General features: G+C 48.1%; 1 protein-coding gene across 1 annotated transcript in view; it reads right to left on the bottom strand.

Moving 5' to 3' along the window:
* LOC105878807 (phospholipid-transporting ATPase IB) overlaps positions 1–13,098 on the bottom strand; it is a 504,404-nt gene that overhangs the window by 98,441 nt on the left and 392,865 nt on the right. The window lies entirely within an intron of this gene.

Genomic DNA, 13,098 nt, shown 5'->3' with positions numbered 1-13,098 from the left:
TTGACAATTACAAATTTCTATTTTGTCCTTTGTGGTTTACTTCTTAAAAATTACAACCTAAATTATGTGTATATAATATAGCAATGAATTTATATATTCATTGCTAGGATATATTTTTATATTAAAATGTATATCTACCGAGCATAAAATTTAATTCCTTTAAAGTCATATACATGCACATAAAACATCCCAAATTCCAAGCACCAAGTGTTATTTTTTTTTTTCTTTTACATGAACTTACATATGCTACTGGAGCTTCTCATTTAAGAAAAGTTCTCCAATTCCACAAAACTCCCAGGGCCCTTTCAGTTCAGTCCATTTTTCTTTTGCCTTCTCTTCAAACAACTCTCTGCTTCCCTTACTCCCTATTCTACTTACAAAACTCTTGACCCATGTTATTCATCGGGCCCCTTCGGTACCACCCAGGCTGCTGGCAGAAGCCTCCGCAAGTGTTTCCTTGCCCAGGTCGGGCGTTTTCAGCAGCCACAGGCAGGCCAGCTCTGCCCCCATGGCAGCCACCTGCTCTGCAACCCAGCATGGTCTCCACCACCCTGTCTCCCTTCCGCCAGACCAATGCATGGTCATCCCGGGGCTGCCCCACCTCTCAATGCCAACTACACCACCCACTGGCTTCTGAGACCATGCGCACCCTAGACACTGCGTTACGTCTAATGGTCAGGCTTCACTCCCACCTAGATCCAGTACCCACGGAGATACTCGCGGGTCCTCTACATCAGCAATAGACACGCTAGCCTGGAGGCAGTGATTTCCCCCACACCCCCTCCTCTCTGTTTCCATCTTGGTGAACAGCTCTGTTACCCCATGTCCCCCCTTGCTCAGGCAAAACCTCCAGCAGGTGCCCTGGACTCTTCTCCCTCCCTAGGCTTCTACTCCAATCCCCGCGCAAGCTCTGTGCATCCGAACGCAGGCATCTCCCTCATGTAAGCCTGCCCCTCGCCTGCATATCCTCCTCACCTGACCTGGCCCCCCTGCCTCCACTCCACCCACTGTGCCGTCTACTTCCCACACAGCGGCACGGTGATCCCTTAAAATCATCAGATCGAGTCGTTTTCCTGCTTGAAAATCTCTACAGACGCTCCATTGCATGTGGAGTAAAATCCAAGCTTCTTACTCTGTCCTTTGCAAGGACCTCCCTGGTCAGGCCAGCACTCACCCTCTGCTCTCCTCTCTGCTGCTCTCCCTGCACCCCCGCCCGCCCGCCCGCAGCAGCCTGTCCTCGGGACAGCTGCGCTCGCAGCACCCTTGGTGGCTCTCCCGGAAGGCCCCCATCACCCCACCATCTAGAGGAAGCACCGAGTCACTCGCTCCTCTAATTCTCTGCATCACCATGGTCTGCTCTGTGTCTTTCCTGTTCACATGTGACTCATCTGGTTTTGCCTGGCCTCGCTGGATGGGAGCCCCGTGAGAACAGGGGCTTAGTCTCCGTCCAGCTCTATCTCTGGGTCCTAGAGCAGTGCCTGGGACGTGCTGGGCATGCGCACTGGTACGCGCTCAATGACTACACGCACAGCGTCTGATTAAAAATGCTCCAGAACGATTTCTGACAGGTTGACAGCATAAAGAAGTGAGAAGAATCGCACGAGTGCTATTTACTAGGCAACGATCCAGGCAGTATCCCAGACACCATCGTACGCTACCCGGCAAAACTCTTCATAAGTCAGGTCCTACATCCTCCACTGGTCAGACACGCCCCGGCTCAGGGGGTTAAATGGGTTGTGGAATGTCACCTGCAAGGGCCAGAAAGGGCGGCGTCCCCATGCAGGACCGCCAGGGCACATGGCAGGTCACTGTGAGCTGTCCTGGCTCCGTGGAGCCCCCGCGCTCAGGCCGGGCACCGAGGCATGCGTGCGTCCACGCTTGCCGGTAACAGCCTTTCCTGGACAGAGACAACAGCTGATTGATGTGCCCAGTATGTTGGGTGGGAGCAGCCCCAAACCCGGGCCCATCTAGTATTACCCACTGCCGAACACTGTGTGCCGATGTTTAATGTTTGCAGCCCTGAGTATTCTTGGAAGGATATTTTCTATCTTGAGTCATCAAATCATTCCGTCCTTTATGCAAAGCACAATCAAACACACAGCACAAAACCCCCGTGCTTCACATCAAGGCCATCCGGCCTGGGGCCTGTATGGCCACCTGTGCCACCAACCAGGCCACGGCAGGGGACAGGGACACGGGAGGGGCTCCCAACCACAAATGGGAGAGAGTTGCACTCTGTGTGCACGGAGCATTCCAGAGTATCTCTGTGGCACAGGTGGAGGAAAGAGAGGTCCCTGAGATGTCTGTGTGTGTGTGTGTGTGTGTGTGTGTGTGTGTGAGAGAGAGAGAGAGAGAGAGATGAAAGTTTCCATTTGTTTTTGCCATTGCCTTTAACTCATTTTTTCATAGCCATCAAGAAAATTCTACTCCTAAAGCCAAACTGAACGTCTCATAACCAGAGAATTGCCACTCCGTGCCAAGACAGGCTCTGCATGGTTAGTACCCAGGCTGCTGCCACCTACTAATAAAACTCGAAAAAGAGTTTGAAGGTCACAAACCTCCATCTTTTTAAAAGACTATGAAGCCTCAAAATCAAGCAAACCACACACACACACACACACACACAAAGACAGTCCGATCAATCTGTTAAATATGTTAATGTGGAATTTTTCTTTTGTAACGTGTCAGACAAAAGAAAATCTCCTTTGGCCTTCCTGTTTTTCATCCTTTTCCCAGCGAGGGACACTCTTTGCCATCCCTGGTGAGACACTCATACGCTTGAGTGCAGATGCAGGGACCACAGCACGTCCCCTCCACCCTAGTCACAGCCGGCCCCGGAGAACTCCCCGATGTACAGATATATTTTCATTCCTCGAGATGAAGGCAAGGATCAGACGGCTCAGATCTAAGAAGCAGCCTGATTCCTACCCCATCCCTAACACTATACGCTTTCAACACGACCCTTTCTGGGTGGCATAACTTTGCCCTAAAGAGAGGTCAAATCGCACGTTGGAGAAAAGTCCAGATCATTCTAGACCTGAGCGAGAGCAATGCCCAGTACCTATTAAATCACATTTTCGCTGAACAAAAGTTAAGTCTCCAGGACGACACAGCTCCTGTTTTCAGCTTGACGTAGGCTTCGCCCCGTCGGCTCAGGAAGAGACACGGGACACCTCCAAACCCGACGTGCGTGAGCTCCCTTCCCCCATCTGCACATGACCGCGGCGCTCGGGCCATCACGCCGCCAGGGCCCCCTTTATCACCACGGACCCTCGACTGCGGAGCTCTGCTGAGCTGTAAAAATGTGTTCCAGGTTGTAACTTGGCAAACATGACTTAACCTGAGAGTAATGCTTTAAAACAAATTTCATAACATCTGCCGTGTCATTTTTTAAGCAATACCTTCTGTGTCCACACAACTTAAACACAGCTTTGTTTTTAAAAGCTAAATTTCATAGGTCTTTTCTTCGGCTCTATGGGATATTCACTTCTGGCAATAAAAGGCTCCCACTAGGGGGAAAAAAGGTTTCCAAATGTTTTCACATTTCTGCTCCACGGACTCACGCTCAAAATCAGGCTGTCCCACAAGAATAAAGAAAAAAAAAATTTATTCTGTATAGTGTCCTCTCAAACTCCACAGCGCACTTCTGCAAGAAGTCTGATGGGGACTTTAATGACAAATGGGCCAGCTGTGAGGGTGGCCCGGGGGTCAGCAGGACAAAAGTACAAAATGTGTATCAGGGAAAGGAAATGGCCACAGCGTTCTCCTAGTTTCCAGGATATCACTGGAGGACAGTTCTTTAGAATGAAATCCTAAAATTGAGTATAGAAATCAAGAAACCTTAACCAATGTTTGCTTTTTCGCCTAATATTTATGTACCAGGTATTCTGTTAGGTATTTAAAGAGCTACAGCATCTGTCAGAGTAAATTCAGTTATGGGCAACTATAAAGCGTTGGGCTAAAGAGACATACTTGGAAATTGTTAGTTTTTAGCTGGAATGAAAGCCTCTGGTACATATGATGTAACCTAGAAAGACAGTACAAATTAAAATAAAATAAAAAAATAGGAGACTGAGCAAAGAAGCCTCCAGACTAATCATATATAAGAGATGGGCCATGCAGTAGAATAAAGCAGTGAAATAAAAGTCAAGAGAGATAGGAAGGGATTACGTTTCAGGAACAAAAGACAGAAGTTCTAGAAGGAATGAATGGGTGGGAGTATAAGTGTTACTGGAGATCAGCCACCACCAGGAAGGGTAGGAAGAGGTTGTACAGTCTGGGAGTGAGGATGTAGGAGTAGCATGGATGACATCTAACAGGGAAAGAGCTAAGTCTTGCACAAGACCCATATCGAGTCTAAAATAACAGTGCTTCTTAAAGAATACTTCGTTAATCCACTGCCAGGCCTCAAGCAAGTGTGAGAAGGGGGTTATGACCAGACCACACCTCCAAGTTCAGGGAAATTATTTCTTAAAGAGTCCTCTAGCCAAGAAATACAGAAAGAGAAAGTGATTTAAAGAAAAACGTATTTACATAATCTCTTCCCTTGGGGATTTTCAACTTCCCGATATCAGAAAACCTTTTAATATTTTAAAAAAAAAACAATTTAAAGGATATATATGACAAATGATAAGAAAACAAATTTAATAGCAACTAATAGACGTTGGTGCGTGTCAAGAAATGAGGGGAAAAGATGATTGAAGCAATGACAACAAAAAGAGTAGAATTATTTTTGATATATAAATAACACTGAATTCTTTTGCAGAGAATATAAAAAGGAAATCTCTGATGTGGTGGAACTTAACACTTGTCTGCTTCCTGGCATAGTCCTCGATAAGTCATAGAAAAAAAAATCCCATATTAAGGTAAAGAAGAGAAGGGAGGCTTCAGAATTAGTACTTGCACATAAACAACAGAAAAAAAATTACCTGTTGCGATAAAATTTCCATCTTCACAAAATAACCACATGAGCCCTGCAAGCGTCCACACACCCCCCCGGCTGAATGACGTGGCCGCAGATCATTTGGGCTCTTTGTGTATTCCAAAGAGCTCAGTGACTCTGCTGACTAGTCACTGCACATAATGTCCATATTCTGTGGCTTCTTTTTTTGTTTTAGCTTTTTCTGAACTTGACACAGAATTAAAAAAAAAAAAAAGAAATTCCCCTTATGGGCCAGTTTCAGAATTTTTATACAAAATACTAAAGGCACTTTTAGATAAAGTTCTTTAATGAGGAAAACTGTGGTGCAACTCAATTCTCCGAGTATTGTTTTGGTCCTAACCCAGAATTCCAGACAGAAATTTCACAACAGCTCAAAGCCATTTCACCTTTATAAAGAGAACACAAAACCGAATTATCCCACCAGCCTTTACAGAGCGAGCACTGTACTCTGTGGAGCTAACCTGTGCAACCTCTGTCAGGCAGAAGGCTGTTTATCCATCCTGTCAATGCCAGCGTGGCCCTGGGGGCTCTGGGCTTGCTTTCTTGTCTCCTAGCCCACTCTCCATGGGTAGTCCCGCGATTTCTAAGTCAGTATGTCGAAATGAGATTTTTAGATTATTCACTGCCTAAGCAGCCCACTGAAGAAGCATTTATTCAAAAGTATTCCACTGGGATCCAAAAGCATATTGATACGCTTATTACAGGTCTGTTAAAAACAATCAAACTAAAAAGAAACCAAACTGGGAACCCTCAATAGACAAATCAAAATACAGGAAGAAGTTATGAAAAGCTAAGCAGCTCACACTGTGGATGTAAAGAACACTCCTGTCTTGGCGTTGCATACAGAAGGCACACTGACTCTGCATACGGTTTGCTGCTGCCGCCTTCTTCCCTCTCGTCTGAATTTATCCATAAAAGTTGAACCGAGAAAACGAGTTTTTCCCCTATGCTCTTACATTGGATTTTTTAATATAAACTTTTTATCAAAGTAGAATAAACATGCACGCAAAGTTGCACCGCAGATCACATGTGCGCACCTCAAATGAGTTTCCATTTTCACAAAACGAGTATCTGTGGGCAGTGCTCGGATAAAAATAAACCCAGAAACTTATCAGAAGCCGCCTCGTTCCCCTTCCATTTCTTACTCATCCTCCTCCTACCCAGGCGTAACCACTCTCCTGACCTCTAACACCATAAATTAGCTCTGCAAGCCTTGGAACTTGCCACAGATGAGTCTCGCAGCATGGGTGTTCACAGACCCTGCCCAGACACTGTGTGCCACTGGCTAGCTACTGCAAACTGTTGTGTCTGCTATCGGCTGCTGTCCACGTGCCTGAGCTGATCAGCCTTTTCTTTGCAAATCTGACCCTATAATGAGTAACTGGCAATGTCATGTAAAGCCCATGCAATACCAAGTGGCTGGGGATGGGAAGCTTTATTGTGTTTTTCTCAAAATTTTCCGCTCTCGTGGCGGTAAATCTCCGATGGTCCCTCTGGAGAAGGCCCTGGGTCCCAATGCGTTTGTCCCAGATGCCAGGGCACAGAGACCAGATGGCAGAGGGAGGCTCTGTGCTGCCACCGGAATGCATTTCCACGGAGTAGCCCTGGGAGATGCTCTGCCCCCCGACGTGGAGCCCCCAGAGACCCCCTCTCTCGCTGCCGGCACCCACTGCATGTGGCGTGGGTAAGGCCATGTGCAGCAGCAGCTGCCTTTCCGGCCCCCGTGCGGATTCAGTGACCTGTTCACAACATGAACAGACTGTACGTGCAGATATGACAAAACAGGGAGGGCAACACACAGCAGGCGCTGCACCCCAAAAGCGGAGCCACACACCCCCTTCTGATTGTATGAGCACAAAATACAAAACACATACATGCAGCCAAACCCAGCAAGAGCAAGTGCCGCATTTCCACATTGAGAATCTTCTAGAACAAGACCAAATTTAGATTGATGACCTAAACCTAGCAAGAGATAGATACTTTATTCCACCATCCCCATCCCCACATTTCCGACTTTTTCTCTGGAGGGGACAGCTGCCATACTGGGCAATATGGAAAGCTTAATGCCATTATTGATTAGTTACAGATACATAAAAACATACACCTTATCTAAGAGCTGATAGAACATTGCCTGCCAATTTCAGAACCAGCTACTGTGATATTCTTGGAGGAAAAAACTTCCTTCAAACCAAATGCAACTTGAAAACAACAGTATCAGCAGAAGCAGTGACATTCGCCTCTTGAAGAACTCTCTCTCAGTTCAGCTGTTTCCCTACACTCTCTTTGGGAGGATTTTATTCAGAGTTTCTCTCTGGAATTTCGAACCCACAATTCCCTTTGCTTTTCTTTGAAAAACCCCTTCCTTCAATAGGAATCCTGGTTGTTACCAGTTAATATTGGATTACCCAGAGCAAGAGAGCATTGTGTGCGTCTAGGTAAATAAACACGCTATTAAGGAGAGCTGCATGAAAACAACCCGTGTGGCTGTGTAAAAGGGCAATTTTGAAAGAGGAAAAACGCCCTGGCTCCACAAATACCCTGCTCTGATTGAAGTGCCCTCATATCAGGTTTTGATTGTTTAATTCTAAGAGAAACAAGACCACGGAATTAATAGGAAGAAAACAGCATAATCAGAAACAGCGGTCGCGAGGCTTTCTCCAGTTCAGGGCTGATCTGCGGAGGCTGCTGGTGACTCTAACTCCCTCCAGCCCGGCAAGGGGAAGCCATCTTCCCCCGACAGTCGCCAGACCTCATACTTATCCTTTACGGTCACCCCAGGTGGAGGGAGGGAAGGAGAGAGACAGGGCCCGAAACAGGCACACAGGGGAAGAGAGGCCCGCAGCGAGGGGAGACCGGCCCCTGGGCTGCAGAGAGGAGGCCAGTCCCCGGCGGGGCAGGACAGCGTGGCCCAGCGGGGGCCCTTGCTACACAGCGCATCCCGGGAAGGCCACACAGGCAAGGGGCATGGCGCCCAGCCCCCCTGGTCTCTGCAGAGAGTTCTTGTTCCCGTGGAGTGGGCAGAGGCAGGGAGAGGGGCGAGAGCAGCCGTCAGTGGAGAGGAGAGGGGCCGTGGCGGCTCTTGGGAAGGCCACGCACGCCAGGAGGCCGCGCGGGGGGAGAGAGGTGGCAGCAAGAAAGTCAGTCCCGTCCAGCCCCGCGCTCTGGTGCTGGGGCCCTTCCTCCAACATTTTACTTTCCAAAGCATGTTCGGGGGAGCCTCAGGCCAACGTGGGGGCAGCAGCTGAAGAACTGGAGGCCACCAGGACTACCTGTGTGGGTGGGACGAAGGGGCGGCGGGGACAGAGGGCTCCTCGTGCCCCAGCCCGGGCCATGCGGGCACAAAACTCCAGGGTCCTCCCAAGGACACAAATGGGAATCGCAAGCCAAAGCGGGTGCTGAGTTTGGAGTTATCGTCTGTCCTTCTCCTCCTTCCACCTGCGCTCCTCCGAGAGCCCGCTCAGGAGAGGCGGCAGCGGGAGGGCACAGGCCGGCACACAAGTGGGAGCAGAAGCAGGGGAGCCACGTTATCCTGGAATAAATTGCTCCCCGAATACCTGGGAGCTGGGTGTGTGGGTGGTGGGTGATGTGGGGCCGTCATCCGGAATCCCCGAGGACTGGCGTGGATTTGCGGGATCCTTCCCCAGGCAGCCGCGACGGAGAAGGGAGCCGGGACACGCAACGGCAACGCGCCCTGGGTTGCTCAGGGCCCTGGGCCTGCCCCAGGGGTGGGAGGCCCCACCGTCCTCCACAGCTGTTCTCCCAGGATGCCATTCCCAGGGAGGGACACTGAGGCGGGCTAGATGGAGGACACTGAAGAACCTCATCTCTCATCCTTCTGGCCCCTCAACTCCATTTCCCCTGAAAAGAAATGGCCTTGTGCACAGAAGGGATGAAATAACTAGAACCCAAAACTCCCCGCTCTGCTTCCTGTCATTCTCAGCTAGATTTCACGTCATTGCTCCTAAGCTAAAAGCAGCGTGTCCGCCCGGAAGGTCCAACAAGGCCTCAGACTTGCAAGATTTTCTGCGCGTCCCCGACTTGCCCCCACGGGCCATGTCCATACCACCAGGAGATCCGGGCGGCACAGTGCAATGGGAGGTGTGATGTTTTCTTAAGTTTTATCTGCAGCGGCCAATAGGGAAGGGTTTTCTCAGACTGTTGGGAGAAACTGGCAGAAGGCCAAGAGACAAGCGTCCTCCACTGACGTCCACTCTGGGTCAGGTCGCCTCCTCGGTCCCCCCCACAGGACCAGAGCCAGGCCCGGGACGGGAGATGCTGGCATATCACCTTGCAGGAGGGGTGGACTGCTGTCCGCCAAGGGCGTGTTCAATACCAGGCCCTTCTCTAAAACTTGCAAAAATACAACGGGTGAGAGACCTGTACGCGTATCAGTCCATAATGATAAAACTATTTTTTCATAACGGGATTGAGCAGCAAGCTGTGAGACCACAGAGAAGGCCGTGGACAGGGGTCGGCCAGGGAGTGACAGAGAAGGTCTCACTGGGTGTTGAAGGTGAATGGCTGCTCTTAGCGGCCTGAGGTCAGGTCCCAGCTCCCCTCCTGGCAAGAACTTTGCTAGGACTTGGTTTCTTGTGCAGAACGCAAATTACAGCATGGATCAAATACATAAAGCCCTCACTAAAGCGCCCAGCACTCAGGTAGCCGTCACCTTCCCTGTCCTCCCAGGCATGGCGGCATTAAGGAAAACATTCCTGCGTAAAATTAAATGAGAATATGAGTCTTCTCATTTATGGCCATTCCAACAGTGAATACAGACAATGGTTTTGTGGCTAGTTTTTAAGCTGAGAAACAGACATCTCTTCAGAATGATATTCTATGAGCTTCTAAAACCGACAGTACAAATAAGGACCATCTTCCAACGGTCAAGCAAGCGTCTTCGCCCAGCATGCTACGAGGAGCTTAATGAACACACAAACTGGTGACGATCACACAGCCCCTAAAACAGTGAATGAACATCAAGTGCCAAAAACTAAGCCTATAGACGTTTTACAAGCTTATGGAACAAGGCCGCTGTTCTTAACCTACAGAATTCACTTCTCTCTTCCCTGTTTCTCACGGACTCGGTCTCCTGTGGGAGAAAGCGGATGTGAACAGGTTATTTGGAAACGCCCATGGGTTTCGTGTGACCATGGCACTGTCTGACTCATTGTAACCCCCTGGAAATCCAATCTGTATTGATTTAAAAAAAAAAAAAAAAGAAGGAAGAGGGAGCAGTCCAGTAAGCTTAATCTTTTCAAATAAGGAAGATCTTGTCGATGCTAACACAGCCTCTCCACTTGGTTTGGCACTTAACCCTGCTCCAAAAACCTCCCTAACACGATAACGATAATACCACCTATCCTGCCGTCATTATCTCCCGCTGCAGAGCTACGTGCCAAGGCCGCAGCCGCTGCCGAGTCAGGTTTTTACGTCCACCGGCCCCTGCATTCCTGCCTCAGCCCTGCAGGAAACAGAGCCGCTGCAGCTGCCAGCGTTTATTTACACACATTCCTGCCTCAAATTGAATTAATGAGCGTAATTTAACTCAGGCGATGTCCTTCCCCCTTCTCCCTGCCCCGCTGGCCTGCCTGCTTTCCCCCTCACACCCTCCCAGGGTGTCCCGACTGGGATGACTCAGGCCCCCCCAGGGGAACATGACATGGGACCGGGGCCTCTCTATCTCTAAGGTCCTATAAAATCACCTTGGGCTCAGGTGAAGACGCGGGTTCTGTACCAGCAGTTGCAGGGAAGGCCTGAGACTCAGCATCTCTACCAGGCCCTCCGATGACGCCCATGCTGTCCCTCTGGGTACCACACCTTGCCTAGTGGGGGTTACTGAAGAACGTACCTGCAGAGACTAGAATAAGCAGCATCCTTAACGGGGAACCCGAAAAGCAGACGGTAACTTCTGGTCAGCTGATGTAATGTAGGCTGTACGAAAGCATATATGTATATACGGAGATATAGACGTGTCTCCACGGGGCATGTATTTACCTTGTCTACCTTTTCTGTATGCATAAGAAAAACAGAAAAGTCAAGCCACTCGTCCTATGAACCCTCAAACACAGTCCTACACAAATTCCAAAGCCTAGGAGCTAAAGAAAGCATGGAATAGGAATGCTGGGACCCTTAACTTTTATAGAAAAAGCAAAAGTAACCCCACATGAGAAACTTCAGCATGGATGTGGTTAGATGCAGGAGGTCTGTTTATTGCATTGGGCAGACCAACGAGGAATTTCCTGCGTGCGATGCCAAAATCAGAGCGCAGGCAACTTTCTCTGAAGTCTTGTGCAGTGAAACCAGCAGATCTCCTGTGTATTAACACATTGTATACCTTTGCTAGTAGTTATCCCTGGCAGAAATCATTCCACCTTCTACCAAGTGTGGAAAAGGATTAAAAAGAGGGCAGGGAGAGAAAAAAAACCAAAAGATCCTCTAAAACAAAAGAAAGTAAATGAATATATTAGAAAACCAGCATCGGTGTGCTGGATTTTGTTCTTCCTGGACAGGAATACTACACGTCGTACCTCCAGCAATAAATATCCTTAACCTTGGACCCAAACTTGTTTGCCCAGGTCCACACAAACTCAATCGTTGGCTGCTTCAATAGAGAAAGGCTTTCATGTCGAATTTTGCACAGACAAGTAGATTTGGGGGAATTTTTTTGGAGGAAAGATTGAATTTATCATGAAGCATATTTCATCGAGAAACTGGTAAAATGAACCACCTTTTTACCCAAACCACAAAGACTGCAAATTCCTTTGCTAGAAACGTTGGCTGCTTCTGTTGAAAAGATTAACTTATGCTGAACAGCTCTGGGGGCAAGAAGGGACGGGTGAGGCTGCCTTTCCCATTAGGGACAGAACTGGCAGCAACAAACAGTAGCTCCCGGAAATGGAAACACAGTCGCTTATCAATACCATTCCCTTATCCTAAAGGTTTTCCAGCTGATGTATAGAATTGACCTCGACGTATTCTAGACAGATTCTCACAGTGCCTAAATTCTGCTGTAAAAACAAAAGCCATCTTGAAACCTTTCATTACGGAGAGAGAACAACTTCCCCTGGTTTTAGTTACCGGCTCACTCAAGTTGAAACCACCCGTGCTTTCATTGAAACAATGAAATAATGTTAATCACGCTTTTTCCTCTTTTTTTTTTGGTTGCTCCTGACTTGATGGCATCCTGAGCAAACAAATAAATTACACTTTTTAACCTGATGGGACAGGTGGCTAATTTGCAAACAGCAAAGTTTGTCAAGAGGCAACCCTCTACAGATTAGCTGCTGGATTTTCTTGACCCACAAGTAAAAGGAAATTTGCTATTCAGATTGCTTTAGACACTGACAAATTATGGCTGATTATATGTAGCTAATTTTTTATTTTAAGATTATCTGATTATCCATTGCTGTCACTCTGCCCAAAACAGGCCACCCTGTGGACAGGGCCTGCACCCTGTGGCTTTTTTTCCAGGATGCTACCTCTTCCTTACCACCATCTATCCTTTTCAAGTGTACCAAGTTCAGCTCTCCCTGCCAAGCTCCAGTCCTCCTTATTTAAGTTTTCTCAAAGGGATGACTCTTGCTTTGTCTACGTGCATTACCAATTTCTTTTAAATGTATTTCTTAAACTTAATTATCTGTTGAGCTAGTCAAATGTCTTCTCATTGGGAGAAGCTATTCAAGAAAAGACCTAGGATTTTCCTCCTAATTCTTTCCCTAGACAGAAGCCAAATGGAAAAGATTTTTTTTTTTGCCACAGCTATTTGCAGGAGAATGTATTGCCAAGTTCTTCTTAAAATACCTTGCATCGATGCACACAAATCCACTGGAAGAACCACTGTAGAAAGGACACAGCTGAGGCATGGCAGGAGACTTGGGCTTGTCCAGCAGATGCTGATGTCTGGGCACCTCAAATGTTATTTGCAGTAGTGGAGTCCAGACTCCATCCCCAGCAGTGGTACAAGTCCAGTGGCAGTAGCCGGGGTTGGGTCCTGACCTGGTGGTCCAGGGGCATCTCCTTGGTTCCTAATAGCTTCCTGATCCTGGTTCTTCAGCCTTCCCATACACTCTGTGGGCTGCATAATAACCTTCTACGCATTCTTTTTCTGCTTATTATTAAGCAAAGTCAGCTTTTTTGTTCATTGCAAGCATGGATCC

Source organism: Microcebus murinus, chromosome 13 (genome assembly GCF_040939455.1).
Source record: "Microcebus murinus isolate Inina chromosome 13, M.murinus_Inina_mat1.0, whole genome shotgun sequence".
NCBI lineage: Eukaryota > Metazoa > Chordata > Mammalia > Primates > Cheirogaleidae > Microcebus > Microcebus murinus.
The sequence above is the reverse complement of the archived record's forward strand: the minus strand, read 5'-3'. Positions and strand labels throughout refer to the sequence as shown.